This window comes from Coregonus clupeaformis, chromosome 15 (genome assembly GCF_020615455.1).
Source record: "Coregonus clupeaformis isolate EN_2021a chromosome 15, ASM2061545v1, whole genome shotgun sequence".
NCBI classification, from domain to species: domain Eukaryota; kingdom Metazoa; phylum Chordata; class Actinopteri; order Salmoniformes; family Salmonidae; genus Coregonus; species Coregonus clupeaformis.
This window is the reverse complement of record NC_059206.1, coordinates 29,270,105-29,282,472: the sequence shown is the minus strand read 5'-3', so window position 1 is coordinate 29,282,472 and position 12,368 is coordinate 29,270,105.

The window sequence follows — 12,368 nt, the reverse complement described above, 5'->3', positions numbered from 1 at the left end:
TAATAGTGTTGAACTTCTTCCGTCCCCTTTCTCTCTCTCTTAGCTAGCCACTGACTACACTTTAGCTAGTAGATCCGAAAATTATTTTGTTTTACTTAGCCTAGATTGTTTGTACAGTATGTCGACTTTGGTGTCTATTTCAGACCTTATGGCATTTGTCAAGGATGAGCATGAGCATTAAACAGGGAGAAGACCACTGTAAGCCTGGCCATGTGGAGTAGTGCAGCTATAGTGATGGGCAATTCACCAGTTTGGTTAGGGCCAGCATGAGGGATAAAATGTATCCTGTGTCGGTGAGTGTCGCTATTAAGTAAAGTTTGAGCATCTTAGCAATACAATGTGTTCTATACAGCTGTCAACATTCTACAAGGAATAATCAATTATATAATAATTAACCAGATTACCCTGGATATCAGACTTAGATGAGTGATGACAGTTCTAGAATGTTGTCATTGCTGAGAATTAATCTAAAAATCTATTGACATATTCACATTCAGTATTTTTGAATTTATTGTTTAGACATCCAGAGAGAAATCTTCAAAGGCACAGTATTTACTTTTTAGGAGTGGTCTGTCAAAGAGCAGTAGTTCCCAACTTTTTCTGTTACTGTACCACCAACTGAATTTTGCTCTGCCTGGAGCACCCCCGAAGTATTCCCTCATGTAAATTTTTACCAGTAGGCCTATGGTCTCATGAGTCATCTCAAGTACCCCCTGTGGATAGGCCAAGTACCCTCAGGGGTCCTAGTACCTCTGGTTGGGAACCACTGTCATGAAGCTACAGTGAGGGAAAAAAGTATTTGATCCCCTGCTGATTTTGTACGTTTGCCCACTGACAAAGACACGATCAGTCTGTAATTTAAATGGTAGGTTTATTTGAACAGCAGGGGATTAAATACTTTTTTCCCTCACTGTATATTCATTCACACAGTCTTAATTTGCATGATCCTTCCCATTGTATTTGATAAGTCAAGTGATAAAATCCCAAGTTATCAATTAAAAGTTTATGGAAAAACTGCACTAGTCCTCATATGAAAAGTATAGAAAAGTACTGATCCCATTATTTATCTTGTATATGTGTATAGTTGTTGTTTCAATGTTGTTTTTATATACCCAATGTTGTCCGACACAGATCCTGGATACAGATCGCTGCAGTATGTTATCACCGCATTAGGTGCAACTCCCAGGAGTAGCTTGAAGGAGTGCATTGAACGGTACACAGAGTAGGTTTGCTTCTGCAGATACATCTGACTTGGAGTAGCAACTTCTACGTCGTAAAGTCAATGACCATCCAGTTAGCACATCAAACCTTAAAGACAGGAAAGCAATGTGATTGGCAGCAGAGACCCGGTAAGACCCTCCCTCGTCCTGGATATAGAAATCCTTTGACTTCACTGCCTCTTCAATGGTACCATAGGGAACAGAGGGAGACCTAGAAACACATGGAGGAGAGATGTACAGGCAGAAATGACTGAGAATGGCCTCAACTGGCCTATGCCACTTATAGGAGCCATGGGCTTAAGTCAAGTAAGTTAGTCATTTGATTAGTCATGTTCAACAGTTTTGTGGTTTGTGTGGGAAAAATGTTGAGCCCATCCCCAACAGCCTGAAGAAACACCTGGTGGGAATAACAAGGTCCTTCTAGTTGAAGTGAACCACAACTAGGCTACTAACTAAACACTATGTAGGCAAGCCTCTCTCACTGGACAATGAGTTGACTCACTCCATTTTCTTAGAACACGGAGAACACCACTTGTGGCAAATGTTTCCCTAAGAATGCTGAGCTGAAAACCCATATGAGTATTCACTATGTGGATGGGACATTTCTGCTAGGATGGAGGATTTTCCTGCAATGCTCAACTAGACGATCAGGACAGTCTAGGGTACTATTTGTCCAAAAGAGGTGAAGTCTTGCAATGAGCTATACAACTGTACTTCTGATTCTCAAGAGGAAAGTTAAAACCCTCTGAGCTGTGAGATCACTAAGAAGGAACAGCAGTGGTTGAGGGATCATCTGAAAGGGACTGACATGTCTAACTGACTTCACAGGTCATTTGATTAGTCATGTACAACAGAACAAAACAGTTTGTGGTTTGTATGGGAAAAACATTGAGCCCACAAGATGCACCTCAGTGAGAACATTCTACAACTATGCCATGGTGGAGGTGCCTGAAACTTCAATGTTTCCATTGAACTCCAAGTAAGTACAGTTGAAGTCAGAAGTTTACATACACCTTAGCCAAATACATTTAAACTCAGTTTTTCACAATTCCTGACATTTAATCCTAGTAAAAAATCCCTGTTTTAGGTCAGTTAGGCTCACCGCTTTATTTTAAGAATGTGAAATGTCAGAATAATAGCAGAGAGAATGATTTATTTCAGCTTTTATTTCTTTCATCACATTCCCAGTTGGTCAGAAGTTTACACTCAATTAGTATTTGGTAGCATTGCCTTTAAATTGTTTAACTTGGGTCAAACGTTTCAGGTAGCCTTCCACAAGCTTCCCACAATAAGTTGGGTGAATTATGGCCCATTCCTCCTTACAGATCTGGTGTAACTGAGTCAGGTTTGTAGGCCTCCTTGCTCGCACACACCTTTTCAGTTCTGCCCTATAGGATTGAGGTCAGGTCTTTGTGATGGCCACTCCAATACCTTTACTTTGTTGTCCTTAAGCCATTTTTCCACAACTTTGTCCATTTGGAAGACCCATTTGCGACCAAGCTTTAACTTCCTGACTGATGTCTTGAGATGTTGCTTCAATATATTCACAAAATTTTCCTTCCTCGTGATGCCATCTATTTTGTGAAGTGCACCAGTCCCTCCTGCAGCAAAGCACCCCCACAGCATGATGCTGCCACCCCGGTGCTTCACGGTTGGGATGGTGTTCTTCGGCTTGCAAGTGACCCCCTTTTTCCTCCAAACATAATGATGGTAATTATGGCCAAACAGTTCTATTTTTGTTTCATCAGACCAGAGGACGTTTCTAAAAAAATCACGATCTTTGTCCCCATGTGCAGTTGCAAACAGTAGTTTCGCTTTCTTATGGCGGTTTTGGAGCAGTGGCTTCTTCCTTGCTGAGCGGCCTTTCAGGTTATGTCAATATAGGACTCATTTTACTGTGGATATAGATACTTTTGTGCCTGTTTCCTCCAGCATCTTCACAAGGTCCTTTGCTGTTGTTCTGGGATTGATTTGCACTTTTCGCACCAAAGTACGTTAGTCTCTATGAGACAGAACGCGTCTCCTTCCTGTGCGGTATGATGCTGCGTGGTCCCATGGTGTTTTATACTTGCGTACTATTGTTTGTACAGATGAACGTGGTACCTTCAGGCGTTTGTAAATTGCTCCCAAGGATGAACCAGACTTGTGGAGGTCTACAATTTTTTCTGAGGTCTTGGCTGATTTCTTTTGATTTTCCCATGATGTCAAGTAAAGAGGCACTGAGTTTGAAGGTAGGCCTTGAAATACATCCACAGGTACACCTCCAATTGACTCAAATGATGTCAATTAGCCTATCAGAAGCTTCTAAAGCCATGACATAATTTTCTGGAATTTTCCAAGCTGTTTAAAGGCACAGTCAACTTAGTGTATGTAAACGTCTGACCCACTGGAATTGTGATACAGTGAATTAAAAGTGAAATAATCTGTCTGTAAACAATTGTTGGAAAAATTACTTGTGTCATTCACAAAGTAGATGTCCTAACCGACTTGCCAAAACTATAGTTTGTTAACAAGAAACTTGTGTAGTGGTTGAAAATCAAGTTTTAATGACTCTAACCTAAGTGTATGTAAACTTCCGACTTCAACTGTATGTAGAGTTGGATAGGTCACACCCTACGAAAATCATCTGAACTGCTTAACTAGAGAGAGAGAGTATATCTAAGAATGGGAGAGCCATCACTTCCGGCAGATTTCCTTGCCGAGGGTGGCATTGAACATCATGCACTGCTTCTCGTGGGGGAGCCTGAAGATGTTCCGCATGTCATGCCTCATGTCTAAAACATGGGAAAAAGGGGAGCCAAAAGTCAAAACCTACAAATTAATTATTGTACACAATATTGTATCATATTTGATGAGTTACTGACCTGTCCGTCCACAGGCTCAATCTGCTGTAGTCTCTACAACTGGACTCTCACGCTTGGATCACACTGGCGCAGGATGTCCATGCACCTGATGGCTTGATGGATCCACTCATTTGGTCAGTGGTGGGTATTTTTCAATGCTCTATCACCATCTTTATCTGGACAGAAAATGCATTTAAATGGCCTATTTGTGAGATGTACTTGTCATTTCAATAGGCATAGGCTAGGCCTACTAAAATCTGGGTTTATGATTGTAATTCAACTTTGCCATGGTTTGGTTAGCTAGATGCAGGTAGCCTATAGCCCCTGATAGCCTACAGTAGCCTAGGCAAGATGTAAGATGAATGATTTAGCAGCTTGCTTAGTTCAAATTGACAGACTAATTTATTTAACATGAACAGCCAGGCGATTTCTAGGTAAGAAGTGCTTCTGTTGCCCAATAGCCTGCTGGAATAGGCTACCAAGGATGGGGTCGTAATTTAAATCACTGAATGATTTATTAATTATATGGATATGAACTTAATAGGCATATGCTTGTCAAAAACAGCCCTTGTTTAAAAAAAAAAAACCTGTAGCCTAATCTGACAGACTGTTACCTTCAATCTAATGCATTCTAACAACAGCTGATCTGCAATTGCGATAGAACTGTGACCATGATCACAACTGATAAACTGAAGTTATAGGCTATTTATTAAAACATTTGCCAGCTCAAGGTAGGCCACACAAGTGGCACAAATTGATTTGCATATTTATCGTATCAAATGATAGGCTACATTAGCCTGCATATAAATTAATAGGCTATGTCATGGCCAACCGATGTATCACTCTCCACATTCAATGTCAGTTTCATTGTGGACTTCTCCCCCATATCAGAAGCATGCGACGGAGTTCCATAACTTCCATTTAAAATGTCGTGGGGCAGCACTCCAGAACCAAGAACTGAGGATGCGTAACAGGCTGTCTCGCTAGTGATGCGTGGGTTGACTCATAATCCGCAGTCCCCGTGGTTATATCCGTGGGGCAGATCCATAAATGTATAATTATTGTGCAATTTATATAGGCAACATTGAGGTTTTTCTTTCATTATTTTAGGCTATCTGGTATTACTGCATAAACCTAAACTTTAGGGTTTAACTGTACAAGCCCAACAGCCAATCGCCAAATACTGTTTTTGGGAAAGACACTAAAAGATTTGGTGAAGTGGTAAAAGAGGATGATAGCAGTGTTATGTGTGATGATTGTGAGGCTCTATACAAATTCGACAGTCACAAGACGGGACTTCAAATAGGCCTATGGCATGTCAAGGGAACTGTAGCCTACTGTTTATAGAAGTTAAATGGAAACTGAAATCTGGACATTGACTAACCAGAATAACCTACTGGTATTTTTTCTTCACTTTATCACATATAGTTGTGCGGTTGCGGATGGGTGATTAGCAATTGCGGGCGGGTGCGAGTGAACAAACAGCTGACCAGTGCACAACTATGCCTCACTACCTGATAGCAGCAGCAGGTCACAGTGAAATATATATTTTAAAGATAAATGCCATGGCGGCCGTGATGCAATTTAGAAGTAGCCCAAAATGCCAGCAATCCGCGACCAATACATTTTCACCCGCAACATCGTTTTCAAAGTAGTCCAGGAACATCACAGACATTGCAACCCTGCATCCCTCAGACCATTCCATGCATGGACATCTTGTGCAGAGTGTGATCCGAGCACGAGCGTCCAGTTGTGGAGACTACAGCACATCGAGCCTGTGGAAGGACAGGTCAGTAACTCATCAAATATGATATGACATTGTGTAAAACATTGAATTTGTAGATGCATCGAAATTTTTACTTAATGTCCCCTTTTCCCTATGTTTTAGACATGAGGTGTGACATTCAAGGTAAGACATTTAAACATCATAGATATAAATTCCCACTGTGCCCATGATAAAATGCAATGAGAATTGTGTTGTACTACTGAATGAAACTGTGAGAAGATGCACTCAGACCAGCCTTTGTGATTTAACTTACGTTAATTACATTACTTTAGTACAAAGCTCTCCCTCGCCCTCCATTTGGCAAATCTGACCATAATTCTATCCTGCTGATTCCTGCCCACAAGCAAAAACTAAAGCAGGAAGCACCAGTGACTCGGTCAATAAGAAAGTGGTCAGATGAAGCAGATGCTAAGCTACAGGACTGTTTTGCTAGCACAGACTGGAATATGTTCCGGGATTCTTCCGATGGCATTGAGGAGTACACCACATCAGTCAAGGGCTTCATCAATAAGTGCATCGATGAAGTCGTCCCCACAGTGACTGTACGTACATACCCCAACCAGAAGCCATGGATTACAGGCAACATCCGCACTGAACTAAAGGGTAGAGCTGCCGCTTTCAAGGAGCGGAAGCTTAAAATCTCGATATGCCCTCCGACGAACCATCAAACAGGCAAAGCATCAATACAGGACTAAGATCGAATCGTACTACACCGACGCTCGTCGGCTGTGGCATGGTTTGCAAACTATTACAGACTACAAAGGGAAGCACAGCCGCGAGCTGCCCAGTGACATGAGCTAAATTACTTCTATGCTCGCTTCGAGGCAAGTAACACTGAAACATGCATAAATGATCTCACTCCAATACATTTGAATAGAAAGTTAGCAAAAATAGATAAGATCTTGCTACCATGGAAAGGTAAATACCTGTCAATTTGTGGAAAAATCACCCTGATTAACTCTTTAGTATTATCCCAGTTTACCTATTTGCTTATGGTCTTGCCTACGCCTAGCGATAAGTTAAAAAAATTATATGAGTAAAAAAGATTCAATTTTATTTGGAACGGCAAGCCAGACAAAATTAAACGGGCCTATTTATATAATGAATATGAATTCGGAGGACAGAAATTATTAAATATGAAAGCATTAGACCTATCACTAAAAGCTTCAGTCATACAAAAGTTATACTTCAATCCGAACTGGTTCTCTAGCAAATTAGTAAGATTGTCTCACCCAATGTTCAAGAATGGCCTTTTTCCCTTTATTCAGATTACAACCTCTCACTTTCAGTTATTTGAAAAGGAAATAATCTCCCAAATATCACTATTTCTAAAACAAGCCATAGAAAGTTGGTTGCAATTTCAATTTAATCCTCCAGAAACGACATAACAAATAATGCAACAAATATTGTGGTTAAACTCAAATATACTAATTGACAAAAAAAGGTATAATCTTCGTAAATGATATCATCGGTAAGACTGGTGGAGTTATGTCGCACATACAGCTAACAAAAACATATGGAAATGTCTGCTCTACCCAAAATTACAACCAAATAATTGCAGCCTTACCGCAAAAATGGAAGAGGAAAGTGGAAGGGGGAGAAAGTAAGGAACTTGTCTGTCGGCCTTGCATTAAAGAACATAATTGGTTAAAGAAAACTGTGATAAATAAAAAAGTATACCAGTTTCATTTAAGGACCAAAGGATTGACAGCCGTCCCATATAGATTGCAAAATAGTTGGGAAGAGATTTTTGACGTACCGATCCCATGGCATAGTGTTTATGAACTGACACGCAAAACGTCACTGGATTCAAAACTTAGAATCTTTCAATTTAAATTATTATATAAAATATACCAATATAATGTTATTTATATGGGGGATACAATCTTCCCAGCTCTGCAGATTTTGCTGCGAAGAGACAGAATCATTAGATCATTTGTTTTGGTACTGTCCATTTGTAGCTTGTTTTTGGACACAGGTCCAGGAATGGCTAAAGGATTGCAATATTTACCTGGAGCTAACCTTGAAGATAGCATTACTGGGTGATCTGAAAAGTCATAGTCAATTGATCAATAATATAATAATACTTTTAGCAAAAATGTTTATTTTCAATTTACAATCTGTAGAAACAATGAGAATAGCAAGGTTATGAACTTTTGTAAAACATCACAGTACAGTTGAAAAATATATGGCAAATAGAAATCCTATATGGATGGTGTTAAGAGATAGATGGGTGGTGTTGAATGGAGTTGAAGGATGGGACTAATAACAACTAACAACAACTAATAACAAGATAACTAATTATGTAAGCATACTGTGTCCATAATAAGTATATAGGTTGTAGGTTGGGAGCTTTTGTGAAAGAGCACAGTTAGAAAGATATGGCATATAGAAGCAAACCGGATAGACATCATGAAAATGATCGGAGAGGTTGAGAGTAGAAGAAGTCCCCCCCCCCCTCTTTTACGCTGCTGCTACTCTCTGTTTATTATCTATGCATAGTCACTTTAATAAATCTACCTACATGTATGTATTACCTCAATTACCTCGATTAACTGGTGCCCCCGCACATTGACTCTGTGCCTCACTATTGTTATTTTACTGCTGCTCTTTAATTATTTGTTACGTTTATTTCTTATTTCTGTTGGTATTCTTTCTTAAAACTGCATTGTTGGTTAAGGGCTTGTAAGTAAGCATTTCACTGTAAGGTCTACTACACCTGTTCTATTCGGCGCATGTGACAAATAATATTTGATTTGTAATATAACCTATTCTAGGAGCCTGTTGTTTGTGTATGATCTTTATTCATTGTTCACTTGTTTTTCAACAATGTCAGGTACAGGCAGTGATGACTGGGGCACAGGGGGTAAGACACACAGGGTAAGACACAGGGGGTAAGACACACGGGGTAAGAAATCATTTGAACATCACAGATATAAATTCCAACTGTGTCCAGGATGAAGTTAACTACATTACTTTAGTTGGCTGCTTTGAGCAAAATGTATATGTAATATAACCTATTCTGGGAGCCTAGTGTGTGTATGAACTATGTGGAATATTTTTGGACCATTGGCTTCCCTGGAAACAGGTACTGACAGGAGGAGCAATATGAGTGTGTCAGAGGTCGTCACGCTGGATGGGAATGGTGATGGAGGCTTTGGTTGTCAACACAATGAAGAAGCAGATGTTCCTTCCAGTGGCAATATGAGTGTGTCAGAGGTCGTCACGCTGGATGGGAATGGTGATGGAGGCTTTGGTTGTCAACACAATGAAGAAGCAGATGTTCCTTCCAGTGATGTGGAGCTGACCTTGCACCTGGTGCCAGTAAGGATGGTCTTCACGGAGGCGGTAAGACCCTCCCTCCTTGATATAGAAATCCTTTGAGATCACTGCCTCTTCAATGGTAAGGTCCCTTGCACCATCGGAACACTTGACCTCCACAACTGCTGTGGTGCCCACCAGACCATCCGGTGAGGCACCCAGGATCCCAGACACCGTGAACCAAAGCCCTGACTCCTGCACATCCATCCCTGTAGCCATTTTGAATGACTTGATGCCCTCCTCTTTGTTATCTGTGCCCCACTTTGGGACCCATTTTAGCAGCGATGGAGTAACGCACTTGGCCCTAACCACTACTCCATAATTGCTGGCCATCAACCTCCCTCTCCTCATGGTGTGCCAGTTGGGGTTGGTGCACTGTCCAACTGTTGCCTGCCGTATAGCCTCCTGCTGCTCCACCAACAGCACCATGCCAGCCAGGATCTCTGCATGCCACAGGTGCTTTACTTTTTTTTTTACAGACTGGGATGACAGGGAGGCTAGCGGTTGTTCTGGCTCAGGTTCAAGGAGACATGCCATTCCACTGAACCTGCCTCAGAGATGGTTCCTTAGCCACTGAAGATCCTCCTCTGTGGGCTCTTCAGTGGCATGTCGGTTGTAGTCTTCGGACGTGTACAGGTCCTCTACTGACTGCACCTGGTTGGGCTCCACGGAGGCATTCGCATGTGATAGAGATAATCCCCTGGTCACCTACTGTGTAGAGACCTGCCAAGAGGAAGGATGTTAAGTGCCACATGCCTTTCAATGCATTACTTTGAACACCTTGAAATGCATTTGTTGTAAGAAATGTGCTATATAAATAAAGTTTGATTTGATTGATGACATTACAGCTGTAGAATATTTAATAAACTGTAATTTTCACATGATGACAAGTGCAGTTTTTCCATAAACTCTTAATTGATAACTTGGGATTGTATCACTTGACATATCAATCATATAGTGGGAAGGAACCTATAAATCAAGACTGTGTGAATGCATGTACCACTCCGAATAAATATATACTGTGCCTTGGAAGATTTGTCTCTGGTCATGCAACTATAATACAGTCTGGTATCCGGGGTAATGACAACATTCTAGAACTGAGTTATCACTTATCTAAGTCTGGTATCCGGGGTAATCTGGTTAATGATTATATACCATTGAACAAAAATATAAACGCAACATGTAAAGTGTTGGTCTAATGTTTCATGAACTGAAATAAAAGATCCCAGACATTTTCCATACTCACAAAAAGCTTATTTATCTCAAATTTTGTGCACAAATTTGTTTACATCTCTGTTAGTGAACATTTCTGTCACTAAACCGATGTGGATGTGGTGGAGGAGTCAAGCGCAGGAAACAGAGGTTAGTCCAACAAGACTTTAATAGTCTAAATAACACGAGTGGAAAACCCCGACCTCGAAAATACACGAAGTGGCGAGGGAAAATACGCACACGCGTAAAACACTAAACATGAAACAAAACGGAATACAAGCACGTAGCATCGACAAAGTGGCAAAAAAATAACAACACACAATTACCCTAGAGCAAAACAAGGAACTTATAAGACACGTAATCAACACCCAAACAGACACAGGTGTGACAGACAGACAAAAGCAATCAAATACAGAAACATAGAGCGGTGGCAGCTAGTACTCCGGGGACGGCGAACGCCGAAGCCTGCCCGAACCAGGAGGAGGAGCAGCCTCGGCCGAAACCGTGACAATTTCTCTTTTGCCAACCAAGATAATCCATCCACCTGACAGGTGTGGCATATCAATAATCTGATTAAACAGCATGATCATTACACAGGTGCACTTTGTGCTGGGGACAATAAAAGGCCACTCTAAAATGTGCAGTTTTGTCACACAACACAATGCCACAGATGTCTCACGTTTTGAGGGAGCGTGCAATTGGCATGCTGACTGCAGGAATGTGCACCAGAGCTGTTGCCAGAGAATTTTATGTAAATGTTTCTACCATTCTCGTTTTCGAGAATTTGGCAGTATGTCCAACTGGCCTCACAACCACAGACCACGTGTATGGCGTGTGGGCGTGCGGTTTGCTGATGTCAACGTTGTGAACACAGTGCCTCATGGTGGCGGTGGTGTTATGGGCAGGCATAAGCTATGGACAACGAACACAATTGCATTTTATCGAATGCAATTTGAATGCACAAAATTACCGTAACGAGATCATGAGGCCCATTGTGAGGACCATTTTTGACGAACAAATGCATATCTGTATTCCCAGTCATGTGACATCCATAGATTAGGGCCTAATTTATTTATTTCAATTGACTGATTTGCTCATATGAACTGTTGAAATTGTTGAATGTTGCATTTATATTTTTGTTCAGTATAATTGATTAAGTGGCTCTTTCCTTGTAGAATGTTGACAGCTGAATAGAACACATTGTATTGCTAAGATGCTCAAACTTAACTGAGTAGCTACACTCACGAAACAGGATAAACGTTATCTCTCATGCTGGCCCTGACAAAACCGAAGTTGCCCCTCACTATAGCTGCACTACTCCACATGGCCAGGCTTACAGTGGTCTTCTCCCTGTTTAATGCTCATGCTCATCCTTGACAAATGCCATAAGGCCTGAAATAGACACCAAATTCGACATACTGTACAAACAATCTAGGCTAAATTACATGTATTTAAGTATTTCTTTGTTGTAGTGTGGAGAGTAACATTAGTTATAAAAATAAAAAAATACTTAGAGGAATGTTTTTATATATTTGTTATATTCTTATGTTCAGTTCATATAATATAATTTAAAACTATGCATTTAGTTTCTGTAATATAATATACTTGTCAAAAATGAATGTAGACATTTAATTAAATGCATTTCTTCTATAGCTTCCAAAATCTTTTTTACAACGGCGTACCAAAATGGCGCCTCCTGTCAGTCATCTCGGGTTAATACATATAATTGTAACACACCCACATCGAACCACACCCCCAAGACTGAAATCTATTTTTTTTTATGAGTAGCAGATAAACACATGCGGAATCGCTGAGTTCAGTTGCTACATGCCGCGTTCATGTGCTAGTCACTAGGAGCTTCCTAGTTCCGACTAGCACGTGAACGCGGCATCAGTGCATAAGCTTATCATGTGCGTCAAATTTATATGGCACATTTCTACATTGATTAATCTGTCCAAAAGTACAACACAGAATTGAGAGAAACAA